This window comes from Artibeus jamaicensis, unplaced genomic scaffold (assembly GCF_021234435.1).
Source record: "Artibeus jamaicensis isolate MK-2021 breed Jamaican fruit bat unplaced genomic scaffold, CSHL_Jam_final scaffold_1283, whole genome shotgun sequence".
NCBI classification, from domain to species: domain Eukaryota; kingdom Metazoa; phylum Chordata; class Mammalia; order Chiroptera; family Phyllostomidae; genus Artibeus; species Artibeus jamaicensis.
This window is the reverse complement of record NW_026522028.1, coordinates 15,196,929-15,211,217: the sequence shown is the minus strand read 5'-3', so window position 1 is coordinate 15,211,217 and position 14,289 is coordinate 15,196,929. Positions and strand designations below refer to the sequence as shown.

The following is a 14,289-nucleotide window of genomic DNA, read 5'->3' as shown; positions in this document are numbered from 1 at the left end:
TTTTACCACACCTTTCAATACCAAACGGCCTCCATTCTCTAGAAATTCTTCCAGAGCCTGTATATCACACACGCAAACTACCAAACTTACAGAAACGCCAACCATTCGCAGAAGACACACTAACCAGAGAGACTAAAAGGAAGGAGGAAACCATGGAGCATAGAATCTCAAAAACCAAAAAAGAACCCTTTTAAGAAGATGGCGCCCAAAACGATGAAGGAAGTCCTTGCCTCTCCCAAAGCCCAAGCCAAAGCAACCACTTTAAGGGCAAAGAACACAAAGCTGAGAGGTGTCCACAGCCACACGCAAAAAAGCCCTGCAGCAAGGCAAAACATGCAATGCTGAAATGCGTCCACAGCCACAAAAAAAGACCCCCAAGTCCCACTCGTTCTCACCGCACCTTGTGACCGCACCTTGTGACCGCACCCAGCTTCAGGCCGCCAAAGACACTGCCCGGGCTCTGAGGGCTGTCTAAATATCCCTCCTGGAGGAGGGTCCCCAGGAAAAACAAGTTTGACCACTGAGCCATCAGGAAGACTACCCCGCCCCCAAATACCAAGTTTGGCCTTAAGAAGATAGAAGACAAACTATGTTCATTGTGGATACTGAGGCCAAAAAGCCCAAGATCAAACAGGCTGTGAATAAGCTCTATGATATCGATGTGGCCAAGGTCCACCCCCTGATCAGGTCTGACAGAGAGAAGGCTAAGTCCGACTTCCTCCTCCTGACTAAGATGCCTTGGACACTGTCAACAAAACTGGGATCACTGAAACTGAACCCAGCTGGCTAATCCTAAATATAAAAATTGTACACTGGAAAAAAAAAGAAACTAAGTAAGGATGGGGGGTGGAAGAAGGTATAAGGGGGATAAAAGGTAATGGAAAAAATACAATAAATAATAAACCATTAAATTTTAAAAAAGGATGTTTTTTCAAGAAAGCAGGCTTTCATGTCAAAAGCTGCACAGAGACCCAATAAAAGGAATGAAAAATGTAAGCAGGAACGACCATAACGAAGCATAAACAATAAAACAAATTTTTTTAAAGAAAGAAAAGCCCTGGCTGGTATGGCTCTGTGGATTGAGCCATGGATTGTGAAGCAGAGGGTTGCCAGTTCGATTCCCAGTCTAGGGCACATGCCTGGGTTGTGGGCCAGGTCCCCAGTAAGGGTCACAGGAGAGGGAACCACACATTGACATTTCTCTCCCTCTTTCTTCCCCCCCTTCCCCTTTCTAAAAAATAAAGAAAACCTTAAAAAAGGAAAAAGAAAAAGAAAAAGAAAAAGAAAAAGAGAAAGAAAAAGAAAAAGAAAAAGAAAAAGAAAAAGAAAAATGTGACCACACAGCTTCAGTGGAAGGTAAGGAGACTGAGAAAGCCAATTAACTCCTTCTAACAGTCTAGCTGGAAGGGGAGGAAAGAAACGGGGTTGCTGGCTGCTGGATGATAGGGGTCTAAGGTCTTCGCTATTGGTAAGGAGGGACTATATATTGGCTGGCACTGAGAATACATTGGAGAATGACAGTAATAACAGAGATGCCTCTAGGTCCAATTCGTTTTAATATTTCCTTGATTCCTTCTTATCCCCTCCATATAATATAGTCAATTCCTCCCAGTGATCCACATTTACATATTACCTTCTTCAATGGTCCAAAATGAATTTTTATTTTTATCAGCAGTCCCTTTTCTGTTAATTTAGCAAACAGTGACTGCCTAGAGGCTAGGCATGCCAAGTTGGAAAAGACGTAGTTTATTTCCTGGAGTTGCTAAACCTTCAGTAGGTAGCAAAAAAATCACAGGAGTGCCAGTACTAAGTGTGGTACAAACTACTGTCTCATTTAATCCTCACAGGCCTTTGAGGAAACTGGGATTACCTCCATTTCAGAGGTGAAGAAACTGAGTCTCAAAAAGATGAACCAATCTGCTCCAGTGAAGGACCTGAAGCTAAAATCCAGGTTGTAGCATTTCCCCACCTTTCAACTCTACCCCCTGAAGGGACTGCCTGGTCATTTCACAGATGCTTACTTAGTAGAATTGGCCTTTAGCACACTCCAGTACAGTTGAATCCTGCATCACATCTAAAATTGCTGTCTAGATTCTGAAAGCAGATTTTATGCCCTCTAACCTCCTGGACATTCTGTACCTTGTAGGACGCAAAGACTATGTTTTATTTACTTTGATCCTGAGGATTAGGTTTTTTTAGCTTTATTATATCTGTCCTCAGCTTTATATATAGTGCTTTTAAATATTTTCTCCAACGTTTGTGTAAATTCATTCATTCACCTAATTTTATAACTCTGATATCATTTTTAATATAATCTGGGGCAGTAGCATAAAACTTCAAATTTAAAGAGTGAAAGAGTATGGGGACAAAAGGCATCACAAAATAGCTTTTTGAATTTCGATATTTCCTTTAAAAAATCAAGATGCTTATGTGCCCTGAAATTTTTATAAGATGACAATAATTAGCAGCCAGACAAAGTATATTTAAATGTACTTTTCCATAAATGCCTCATTTGACCCTTAAAACTACACTGTAAGAACGGTAAGGCAAATGCTCTCTAATGTCTAATTCAGAGTTGAGGAAAGAATCCCTTAGGAAAAAAAATGAATGACTTGTGCAATGTAATCAGATGCACTGGAATTCAAGGGAGTCCTGACTTCAAATCTCCTACTCACTCTGTGATGCTTTCGCCTCATCTAGATACCGTCTTTACTAAACCAGTAAAAGTGGAATAAAAGATGAGAAACTGAAATGCTATCAACAAATACGGGGGAGAAAGGATAGCTAGAGGAGACATCTGCACATGGTTGGAGAAAAACAGAAAGGGCTAAAGTGTTCCTATAGAAATCCTTTAAATGCTGCCTTTAGCTAGGGTGTGGAGAAGAACACCTACAGATTGTTGGTGGGGGTGCAAAAGGGCACATCTTTTCCAGAGGGAAATGGAGCAATTCACAGAAACAGACCATCGATTCTATCATCTAGGAACCTACACTAAGAAAGTAATTATGGATATGCAGATTTACATTTCTCTGACAATACATTTAAGTAATTAATGACTGGGAATAGCCAACTAAATAAATTACTGGGGGTCATATAAGGGTATGGAGTCAGAAAATAAAATGGTTGCCAAAGATTATCCACTTTAGAGAAATACATACATTCATCACTGCAAAGAAAAAGACTGGGGGTCCTTATGCAACCATATTCACAATTGTTATGCGAAGTTGTTAAACTATCTTCTTTGTAATCGCATATTTCAGTGTCTAGGGGGTATGGAAGAGGGGAACTTCCAAAAGAACATTTTAGTAGTCATTTTTTAAATAACATTTTAAAAACGCATTAGAATACCATTACCATTAAAATAGCATTGAATTGTATATAATGTTGTACACCGAAAGTTGTTTATTAACCAATGCCACCTCAATTTAAAAAGTACCGTTGAAACATAAAGCATTCACGAATCCACACCCAAGCCTATTCTTTTCAAATCCCAGTCTTCCATTCCTACCAGCTGGAATTCAGAAAAACGCTCCAACAGTTGCCTCGCCAGAAGTCTGACGAACATTCCCTATTTCTACCTGTAGTTTTTACTTTGCTCCAGAAAAGAAAAGCATCACCTAAGGGGCAGCTCTTAACAGCATTTTGGCAGGAAAATATTTGGGGGGATAAGTTTCTCTCCCATGTCTTTTCTTCCCTCCCTCCCAAAGGACAAGCCTGTCAATGACTAGCCCAGTTTCCTAATACACACTAGAGAAGCCCTGGAGATGAAGCCGATTTTCACTGTACGTTTCTAAACAGACAAGTTGAACTCTCTAGGGTAAAGAGCACCCTTCACTACTTATTCTGGAGGAAGATGCCACAGCGCGGCTGGAGTGCCCCTGGAGAAGGACAAAGCGGGGGTTCCTCCGCTCGGGTCGCTCAGGCAACGCGTTCGCGGCTGCATCAGAGACCGTCCCCGGACACCGCTCCCCGAGTCCCCGTGGCAGACACTCCCAACCACCGGGACCGCAGAGTGCCCAACAACGGGGAAGGACTGGAGCCGTGGCAGCAGGTGGCGGGATCGCTGAGCCAAAGAGAAGGAACCAGCCCAAGGGCCAGATGTAGTGGCACGGAAAAAAACGGTGCACGGGAGTCCGAGCCTGGCCGCGGCATCTTCTCCGCTGCCCCACCCGCCATCCCAAGAACCGCCCTTCCCGGGAGACAGACACGCCATCCCGGTGGATCGGAGCCTCCACGCCCCCTCCGCCCTGCCGAGCTGCTCACCGGTCCCCGAGGTCCAGGTAGCCACCGCTGCCGCCGCCCCCTCCAGCCTCGCCTTTACGACTGCAACCGCATCAGACCGCAACTGCACCACGAGCTAGCCGCGAAACCGGAACGACTTCCTGCCGCAACTGCCGCGCCCCGCCCTGGCCCCGCCCACTACCGCGACTTTGCGCGGGGCCGCCTTTCCCAACCCGCGCTCTCTGGGATAACCCGCGCTCTGAGGGCTCTCACAACCGGTGTGACCCCTACGGGCCGCTCTGACCCAGGCGCCTGCGCCTTCTGCTGTTCTGTCCAGAGCGCGTGCGCCGTCTGCCCTGGCCCGCTGCCAAGGAAGGACCGCATCGGACGTTGCAGGTGCAAGGATCCTAGGCTTGAGAGTTATTAGGGTCTGGAGCTCACACCTCAGTCAGAGACAGAAGCTTGGTCTCCTAGGCCTTCCAGCCTTGTGCACGTGGGGGCGCAGGAAGCCTTCCAGGCCCTGGGTTGGCCCTCGAAGCCCTTCCAGAGCCATCCCACCGGCACGTGCATCCCTGTGGCCTCCCTCTCTGCCTACTCAATCTGTAACCATTCGCCATGGCCTCAAATTTAAACTTCTACCCGAAAAAACAAAACCTCCCCTCTGGACCTCCCCAGTAGGTTACTGGGACCAACATCTCTCTACCATCAATTCAAAATACCGACTCATTTTTGTCTGCTGTATTGATTTTTCTCCTCCCACATTCCATCCACCAGCCCCAAAGGTAGTATGTCCCTCCCTCTTGGAGCCCTCTCACTTGCCACTTTGATATTCTTTTTATCTCTTTCAGGGTCTGCCTCGTCTGGTAGTACCACCTCTCACCTTCCCTGCCACTGTCATCTACTTAGTACAATAGTTTTCCTCTCCTGAATTACTGCCATCATCCCAAAGAATCCAACACTCATTACTGAGGAGTGTTTCCTTAACTTCCTCAACCCAGATGACACCTCTACTCCCTCCACCCATTCACAGGCATATGTTCTAGAAAGTCTAGACATACATCACTTTATACTGCTCCATCTCTAAAACTTTAAGTTACAAATCCCATTCATTTGGACTCACAATCCTCATCTTTGCAGTCCTGTCTCTCCCTCAGACCCAGTATACTTATTCTTCAAACACCTCAGAGCTCTGACATTTTACCTACAAGAATTGTCTCAGGTCCAGTCAATCTGGTCTTTTTAGGAAAAGCAGTTTGTGGTAATTCTTTTATATATATGGCCATTCTGGTGGACCTCAAATTTGCTTTTAATATTACTGATAAGGTTTCCCAAAGCATTATTTCTGCCTCTGTTTTTACTTAAATTCTATTATTGAGATTTTTGTTTCTTTGTGTAAGTTGTTCCCCCTGCCCACCTTCAATTCATCCTAATGACTTTCCATCTCATCCTTTAATTTCCTTAAGAATTTCTTGGGGTTTTTTTTCCCAAGATTTTCTTTTTATTTTCAGAGAGAAAGGAAAGGGAAAGAGAAAAAGGGGGAGAAACATGGATGTGCGATAGAAACATGAATTGGTTGCCTTTTGCCTGCCCCCAACCACCCTCCCCTAACCTGCACTGCAACCCAGGAATGCGCCCTGAGCAAGAAACGAACCCATGATCTTGTGTAATTTTCAAACCAGGGTTCAATCCACTGAGTCATATCAGCCAGGGCTCTGTTCAGATTTTAAAGGTCTACCTTCTTGCAAAACCATACTAAACAGGTCATAAAATTTCTCTTTTGGATTTCATAGGCTATTCTTTTTATATGTATGCTTATCTATCTATTCCATGATTAGTTTTGTGCACTTCACTTTATATATTGACATCTTTGAACAAGGTGATCTTTGTTCAGACTTATTGGTTAACAGACAGCACAAGTAAATGGCCTTTGCCCTATTTGCTGTCTACTTGTGTGAACAGGAAGGTTAAGTAGTTAGCGCAAGGTCATATGGGAGAGGAACAAATTTTCCTCTCTCCTTCTAAGTTCTTTCTGCTGGTCTAACAATCAAATCAAATTGATATGGGACAGATTAACAAGAGAAAATAACCAAATTTAACTACATACATATGTATGGGAACCCCACATACAAGAGAGTCAGAGACAAAAGGGGAAAAAAAGATATACACGGCATTCTGACATAAGGATGGAGTAAGATGCCTTAGGACTTCAGAGGGGAGGAAGGTCATTCGCAAGATGGTAAGAAGAGCAGATGTTTGGTAATTAGAAGTGTGCCCTACAGATAGGTCCCAAAAAAGTTAGTTCTGGAAATAATTCTTATTAAGGACAAGGCCCCACATTTAAATTCTTTCAGGGAGAGGGTAAAAGTTTCTCATGAACCCTGACTGATGTGGCTCAGTGGGTTGGGTTTTGTCCTACAAACTGAAAGATTGCTGGTTCAGTTTCCGGTCAGGGTACACGCCTGTGTTGCAGGCCAGGTCCCTGGTTGGGAGCCTTTGAAAGGCAACTGATAGATCTGGGGTGTCAAACTCATTTTCACTGGGGACCACCATCAGCCTCACAGCTGCCTTCAAAGGGCTGAATGTGGAGCTCCTTGTCCCTAATTAAGGAGTAGTTACATTTATACAGTCCTAAAATTACATTCAGTCCTTTGGTATCCGGGAGGGATACCTTGGGAGTGAACAATCCAGAGCCCTAGGCCAGACAGCACAGACCAGGGTTCCAATGCTGGAAACCCATAACTTCTGAATGTAAAAACCAATTAGGGTTGGGGAAGAAACTGCTGGATTTTCAGGAAATTCTGCTCAAAGGGCCCGCATAGTCTTAAAGCCTATGCAAACAAACACACTCTGGGATTCAACACCAGGGCAATAGCTCGAAGCATGCCAGTTGCATACGGAGAGTGGGTGAAGTGACTAGAAATGAGGCAAGTGCCGGGCAAACCTTCAGAAGCCAGGCAGCGTCACAGTCCATCAGCCTTCTCCACACAGAGCCATAGAGCCACAGAGCCACAGAGTGGTGAAGTGGGTCGCCTCACCCTGCTGATTAGCTAAGGCTCTACCCCACATAATTTACAGGTGCCTTTTACAGGAAGTCAAAGCAGCTCCACCTAATACACAGAAATAAACACAGGGAAGCTGCCAAATTGAGGACACAAAAAAATACAGTCCAAAAGAAAGAACAGAACAAACCCCCTGAAAGAGAACTAAACAAAAGGGAGATAAGCAATCTATCAGATGCAGAGTTCAAAACACTGGTGATCAGGATGCTCAAAGAACTCACTTGAAAAAATGATGAAAGAAAACCTCCCTAATTTGGTGAAGGAAATAGACATACAAGTCCAGGAAGCACAGAGAATTCCAAACAGGTTGGACCCAAAGAGGACCACACCAAGACACGTCATCATTAAAATGCCAAAGGTTAAAGATAAAGAGAGAATCCTAAAAGAAGCAAGAGGAAAGGAGACAGTTACCTACAAAGGAGTGACCATAAGGCTATCAATTGGTTTCTCAAAAGAAACCTTACAGTCAAGAAGGGGCTGGCAAGAAGTATTTAAAGTCATGAAAGGCAAGGACCTGTACCCAAGATTACTGTATCCAGCAAAGCTATCATTTAGAGTGGGAGGGCAGATAAAGTGCTTCCCTGACAAGGTAAAGCTAAAGGAGTTCCTCATCACCAAGCCCTTATTACATGAAATGTTAAAGGGACTTATTTAAGAAAAAGAGGAGGATCAAAACTATGAACATTAAAAAGGCAACAAACTCCCAGCCATCAACAACTAAATCTGAAGTAAAAAATAAACTAAGCAAACAAGCAGAACAGAAACAGAATCATAGACATGGAGATCAGTTGGAGGGTTATCAGCGGGGAGGGGGAGGGAGGAGAATGGGGGAATGGTAGGGGGAATAAGAAGCATAACTGGTAGGCACAGAATAGACAGGGGGATACTAAGAATAGTATAGGCAATGGAGAAGCCAAAGAACTTATATGTATGACCCATGGACATGAACTAAGGGAGGGATTGCTGCAGGGAAGGGGATACCAGGTGGAAGGGGGCAAAGGTAGAAAATTGGGACAATTGTAATGGCATAATCAATAAAATATACTTTTAAAAAAGAGGAAGAAAAGGATCGAAAGTGGGATCATGTGCTATGTCTTAAAGCTTCTGCTTTAAAGTTGAATCAGGAACTCTGGGGGTGGGGCCCAGCACAGGTTCAACAAAACCTCCAGGGGATCCTGAAGCTCACTCAAGTTTGACAACCTCCTCACTATGGTTTGTATTCCCTGCAAACCAGAAAATAAACATAAGAGGCTTGATGAAATTCTGAGTAGTTTAGCCCTGGCTGGTGTGGCTCAGTGGACTGAGTGCCAACCTATGAACTAAGGGGTTGCTGGTTCGATTCCCAGTCAGGGCACATACCTGGGTTGCAGGCCAGGTCCCCAGTAGGGGGTGTGTGAGAGGCAACCACACATGGATGTTTCTCTCCCTCTCTTTCTCCTTTCCCCTCTCTCTAAAATTAAATAAAATCTAAAAAACAATTCAGAGTAGTTTCAAAACTAATTCTTAAACTAGGGGGAAAAAGTCAAATTAAAAAAACAGAGGGAATCAGACTTTGCTGGCGAGTTAGGCCACGTGCCCACTGCTATTGTCATTTTTCGAAGGGACACTGCTTCTGGGGAAACCGGCTCTGACATGTGTCTCCAGCTGTCCTACTGTACAGCTTTCTTTTTAAAATGCTGATTGATGGAAGAATAAGATAATTAGGGAGGGGCAGGACAAACAGCTTTCTCATCCCTTTAACAAACCTGTGGACCCAGATTTTTGCCATAGTTCTTCCATCAATGTTTATTAGTGTGTTGCTCATGTCTTCAGCATCTACTTTAGTCCTTGTATCTCAGAACTGTCAGAACCAGGTGTTTTCTCTTTCCTTAACTACCTGACTTCAGTTCTATTTCTCATTACTGATAGTGATATGTGATGCATACGAGTCCCCTACTTGAACATTGAAAGTGACATATGTGGCTCACTTTGTATTCCCATTAGACCACTCTGGTCTAAATTAATTTTGGTGTGGCAGAGACAGCTAACTATCTGCCAAATTATTTGTGTTCTCCTTTGCATAATATAGCAGTCTTTTTGGTAAGAAGTAAACCAACCAGGGACTACACATCTCAGTATCCCTTGCATCTAACGGGGGTCATGTGACTAGTCCTTGCCAATGAAATGAGAGCAGAAATGGTATGAGTCCCTTAGAGGCCAAAGTGGAAGCAGTATCTCTTTCATACCCTTTCCCTATCCTGTCGGCTTGATTCAGAAAACCGTGATAAGATTGTCAGACGAGGGAGCTAAAAAATGGAAGAAGCCTGGTCCCTGAATTACCACTCAGAGGAGAATTATAATAAGGCACATCCATTTTGGACTTCACATGAGGGAGAAAAAAAACTTATATTGTATTTGAGACATTCTGCATGTTGGTGGGGGTTGTTGTAGAAGCTAGCATTGCCTTAACTAATACATGTAATCATCACCTTCCTTTGGCCAGTGATTAGCTTAGCTTAGGGATCAGTATAAGATGTAGTATTGGCCAATGAGAAGCAGAAATCTCTGGGAGCTTCTGGGAGTTTCCTCCTCCCTGGTGGATGGAGGAAGCAGTACAAGATGCAGCCTGCCACTCACTTCTTCACACCTTTGGCCACAGTGGAGTGAGGATGGGATGCTGGTGCCACAGCAACCTTTTTATGAGCTAAGAGATTCAAAGAGGTGCTGCCCCAGAATCCGGATGTTACTGAGGTACCTTTGGAGCTTGTTATGTATTATGTGTGACTAATAAATACCCTTAATATGAAGCTGCTTTCTACCGTGTCTGGTGGAAACATTCAAACTGGTATAAATATTCTCCATTTAAAAAAATTTAATCAACATTGATTTATTGTGGGGCTACTTTGTGACAGGCTGTTCTAGGTGCTGGGGATCCAAAAGCAAACACAAAAACCAGGATCCTTGAGACTGTCATCTCATGACAGAATGTGGGTCTGGCAGAAAGATATACAGATCAGAGGCCATGGATTTTAATCCACAGATTTCCTCAGTAGCAACTATGCTTCTTCACTCACAAATATTTACTGAATTCCTGTGTTGGTAGTAGGAATATGGCAGCCCTATCAGCAGGCTTACAGCGGAGGAGACAGATATTAATCAAAGAACCAGAGAAATATCTCATCACAAACTGCAATAATACAAAAACATGTAACAAAAGACCTGACCTCCTTATCCATCCCAAGTGCAAATAATAACTCCGTAAATTATTTGTCTACTGTCTCTCTTCCCTGCTAGACTGCGGGCTCCAGGAAGGAGAGGACAACAACTAACCTCATTCTCTGTTGCATCCCGTCCTTACTTAGCAAAATGCTTGGCACAAGGGAGTAGGTCGGTATTCACACATAGTCCCTTGGTCAATGAGCCTTTCCTCCTGGGTGACCAAAAAACTTTCTGTGCTTCCAGACAGAAGGTGCAAGTACTCTGCTGGACTGAGCAATAGAAAGATAGATCAAATGCCCTGTGCAGAAGATTCCCAGAGATTTGCAAAGTCAGCAAGAACTTTGTGGTGAGGGAAACTGGTTGAGATCAACTGGGAAACTTGCAAAAGATAGCGAGGAGTGTAGACTGGCAAGAGCCTCCACGGGTCGGGTATGATTTCCTCAGGCAGGAACTTTGAGGTGTGGTGGGCCAGGGCAAGCACAGGCTCCAAAGGACATCTTGGGCTTGGAGCCCAGCTGAGTACTTCCTGGCTGTACGTGACCTTGGACAAGGGACTTCATCCATCTTGGTCCTCATGGTAAAGTGAGCAGGGCAACAACAGCACCTCTCTGAAAAGTTGTTCTTAAGGTTGAGAGAACGCATAAAGCATTTAGCACAGTGCCTAGCTGGCTCAGGTTGGGTTCTCCAGGAACAGCCTGAGACCAGTTAGCATGTAGAAGTACACGGGGGGGGGGGTGCCGGGGAGTGGAGGAAGCGGAAGGGAGAACTTGAGCTGCACTACGGTCTCAACAAAGGCCTCAGGTGAACCCATAGGGAGCTCTGAAGTTGGGACGGCCCTTCTGAGTTGTCCCACCTTGGGGGGAAGGGCCCAGTTATCCAGTCACTGGATACAGGCTGCCTAAGTGAGGGTGTCTGACCTTGATGAGGCAGCCTCCTTCAGTCAGGGGCAGTTCTCAGAGGGGAACTCTAGTGACAAGACTCAGAAACTACCTGCAGCATCGGGAAGGCCAAATACCTCAGTCCTAAGGGGGAGGTATGCCTGGGTGGCACGCTACGACGTCCACTATACTAGCACTTGATACGAAGCTTTAAAGCCATTATAGCAGCTGTTTAAAGTTTCCCAAAGCCTACAGAGGACTTAAAGCTTCCTCACTGTCAAAGTCTAACTTCCAAAGGTTCAAAGCATAATTGTGATGTACATATAGAGTGATCTAAAGATATGTGTCAAAAATGTGCTTAACTCACTAAGGAGCAGGATAACAAAGCTGGATGAAGGGAGGGTCTGGGAGCTGACAGTTATGTACATGCTGGTGTAGGTCTGCACGCAGCAACACCACACAACACACAGATGTTATACATACATATATATTTAATGGGAGGGGAAATGCTGCAACGTTAGATGCGAAATTGCTTAGCGTTCTATAGGGATGTCATAGGACACACATAACCTTTGGAGTTAGCTTTTGTGCAGGACAAAGTCCCCTGCAACTTTCTAGCTGAAGTGAGTAACTCCAGAGACTGGGTCCTAGTCAATAGCACATGGTCAGTCACAGGAAGTCACATCCCTGAGACCCAGTAGCCCGTTGGGCTGCCACATGGAGGCCATGATCTGGCAGGGCTTTGACAGAGTGTACAGTCATTTTTCGGCCTTATTGCCACATTCTGGATAATTTCTTACCACTGGTGAACATTGAACGTCTCATATCAGCTTATCGGGGCTGTCTCTGCACAGGGTGGCTCCTGAAAATGCTTCGGAAGGCCAGGTCCACTAAGGAAATGGAATTTATCCTTTCATCTTAGCGGTACCAGTAGGATTCAGCTTTTGTTCTAGAACAGCCTTTGAGTGGCACCATGGGGACTGCATGGATCCAATAGACTCTTGGCATGTCTACTGCAGTTGACCTGGCCCCTTCCTAGCTCTCCCTTTTTCTGTTGACCAATTTCTGGTTGTTTCAAAGATGGGCCCAGCCCTGGACAGTGTGGCTCAGTTGGTAAGAGCATCATCTTGTGGCTGAATGGTTGTGGGTTCGATTCCGGGTCAGGGCACATTTGGGTTGCGGGTTTGATGCCTGGCCCCAGCATGAATGATCCCTGGTTGAGACGTATGCGGGAGGCAGCCAATTGATGCTGCTCTCTTGCATCGATGTTTCTCTCTCTCCCTTCCTCTTTCTCTGAAAGCAATGAGAAAATGTCCTCAGGTGAGGATTAAAAAAATATATGTTTACATATAAAATATATGTATATATTTTACATCTATACATAAAAAGATGAGCCCACACACTACTAGGAAAATGTAATTAAAAGAGAAGGACAGGCACCAGAGAGCTGTTGGCTCTAATCTGAAAGAAGTGACTTTATATAAAAGGTCAATTCCTTGGGACTCTATTCCTTGTAGTTTGCATTTCCTCTTGGTGAGACAGGGAAAGGCTGCTTTTATACTTTCTTAGACGTGCAGAAGGCTGGCTGCTATAGATGCTTCCCCTAATGCCAACCATCCCCGTGCCAATGGGAGCATTCAACGTTGGCATTTCCTAACTGCCCCACAGAAGCTTCTCGCTTGTTGACTGCAGAGCTAAAGGGAGAGGTAGGAAGTGGGCTCTCCTGGAGCAACGCCTGAAATCAATTACATCCCTGTGCCTTTTGCAAGGTTCACCTCCGGCTCTGGGCTGTGGAAGGAGCGATTTCTTTCTATAGTGCATACAGTGCCCATTGTCTTGGACCCTGGCCTACACCTTAGGAGAAAGAAACAAAATAGACGGCACTGAAATGCTGTCTCCCTCCTGGTCAACACGGGCCATCTGTCTCAGAAACATGAGGACAAGTAGAACCAGCCCTCGCCCTGCTGTTCTTATGGTAACGGTTAAAAGCACGTCTCCAAAGGTTCAGTGTTTTAAAACGTTTTAAATGTTGCACCCAGGTGCCTCGTTAGCACAGTAGGTAGCGCGTCAGTCTCATAAATGTTGCACCCACTCTATGTCTCGCATCGTCCTAGAAGTCCCATGCTGAGAGTATCTGATAAGTGAGCCTGTGTTTGACATTTAATGCAATATTTATGCACACAGAATGTGAAATAGCACAAAGCAGCCCACACGAATTAGGTTACATACACATACCCCTAGTTTCACCCATTGGAAGGGGGAGAAAGGGTTGTGACTGGTTCAGGGGATACTATTTTCAAATCCGATGTTCCTTCCTCCAGGGACCTTAACTCAAGGGAACCTGAACTAAGGATTAAGCCAAGCTGTGCTGGTTTGAGGAGATGAATAAATGCTTGCAAAACCATACCAGATAAAAACGTTCCAGAATTAAATGGTGGTGATGGTTGCACAATTTTGTGACTAAATCAAAGGTGGAGATGTTTATGTTACAAGGGCAATTTTATGGTATGTGAATGATACCTCAATCTTTTAAAATAAAAGCACACTTACAACGAGGACTCCCCATTGGGGGATCAGGCGCTTCTCGGCTCCCAGCGCCTGCTCTAGCGAAACACTCCTCTGCTCTCAGGGGCAGAATAGCCTCTCACCTCTCCCGGGGGTTCCAAAGCTGGGGCCCTAGAGTCAACCCTGGCTCTGCCAAGTTGCATCTGTGCCTTCTTAGGCACGTTGCCCTCTTCTACCCACCTCAGAGCTTGGAGAAGTCTTAGGACCATCTCACACACAGCAGGAACTCAGGACGTGCCTGCCGGCTGTGAAGGTCTGTCTGCTCCTGGAGAAGCTTAGACCAGGGCGAGTAGAAGCCACTGCTTCTCACCTCCTGAGGTCACAGCCATCCTAGGGAAAGGGGGCATTACTTTAGGATCTTTAAAGGC

At 45.0% G+C, this 14,289-nt stretch overlaps 1 protein-coding gene across 1 annotated transcript in view; it reads right to left on the bottom strand.

The window, feature by feature from the left end:
* Window positions 1-4,346, bottom strand: part of BCLAF3 (BCLAF1 and THRAP3 family member 3) — a 53,321-nt gene extending 48,975 nt beyond the window's left edge. The window contains exon 1 of the mRNA XM_053655809.1: window positions 4,264-4,346. The gene's annotated coding sequence lies outside the window, so the exon portion shown is untranslated. The remainder of the gene's footprint in view (window positions 1-4,263) is intronic.
* Between the last annotated feature and the right edge of the window lie 9,943 nt (window positions 4,347-14,289).